This window comes from Cryptotermes secundus, unplaced genomic scaffold (genome assembly GCF_002891405.2).
Source record: "Cryptotermes secundus unplaced genomic scaffold, Csec_1.0 scaffold171, whole genome shotgun sequence".
In the NCBI taxonomy this organism is placed as follows: Eukaryota; Metazoa; Arthropoda; class Insecta; order Blattodea; family Kalotermitidae; genus Cryptotermes; species Cryptotermes secundus.
This window is the reverse complement of record NW_019726223.1, coordinates 383,774-384,865: the sequence shown is the minus strand read 5'-3', so window position 1 is coordinate 384,865 and position 1,092 is coordinate 383,774.

Genomic DNA, 1,092 nt, shown 5'->3' with positions numbered 1-1,092 from the left:
TGGACCTGCCAGAAGACCACACTTTTCTTGGGCCATTATCTCTGTAACCGTTCAACTTTGGACATAGGTGTTTTGGGTTATATCGGCATACTTTAACATAAGGAACACCCTCCCGAAGTTTGGTCCATTCCTCCTGGGACACCCTGTATATTTTGTGAGTGTAACAGGATGCTTAAATATAATATTAGGTATTTTCATGCTCTTTCTGAACAAACCACAGTTTTCATGCCTGGAGTTTCAGCTGCCTGTACACTACATTGTGAACTGTTGAGTGAGGAATTTAAAGTTTGCACCTCACTGACCAAACAGGCTTCCACAGACTTTGTTGGAAAACTTTCTGAACAACTTCAACTTCTTGAGGTGTTGTGAGAGATATGCCACCTGCAGCTTGTCACTTGAAAGTCCCATGCTGTAGCAAATGCTGGTGCCAATTAACAGCTGTACATCTCGTGGATCATGGCCATACTTCTGATAAAACTTATGGTGAAGTCATCGGAGACTTAAATTCTACCAGCCAATAACAGTAGTGAACTTTCTCTTGTGGTGTGAATGATACCACTTTGCACAAACCAATAGCTACTGCATGTAGTGGTCACAGTTGAATTTTTACACTTTTAACTGCATACCCCTTGCATGTATCTTCACTGAGTGTGAAGTTATTCAGTTTCTTTACTGGCTGTGTTCATTTTGGACATCCTGTATTTCACAACCAAACGTGGCAAGAAACGTAAACTAAGCTATTAAGAACTAGTGAACCGAGTTCATTCTGTCAAAACCCAATCCACCTGACAAACTAGGTTTATTGATATTTATTTTGTAGTTTCCATATTTACAACTCTGGCTGACTGTGCCAGAACCATACAAATCATTCAATGCAGACTTCAGACTGTACAACAGATTTAACCAAGCCTCTTTCCAATGTTTCCAGTTCTGTTCCCAAGAACAGCCTTTCTCTTCTTGCCTATACAGATTACATTCCATGTTGGAACACATGCATATTATCATTTAAAATGTTACACTGCTTGTACCCAAATATCCCTTTTAGTAAACTAGCCTTGAAGGAAAAATTATACAGTGTCAATAAAATACTAA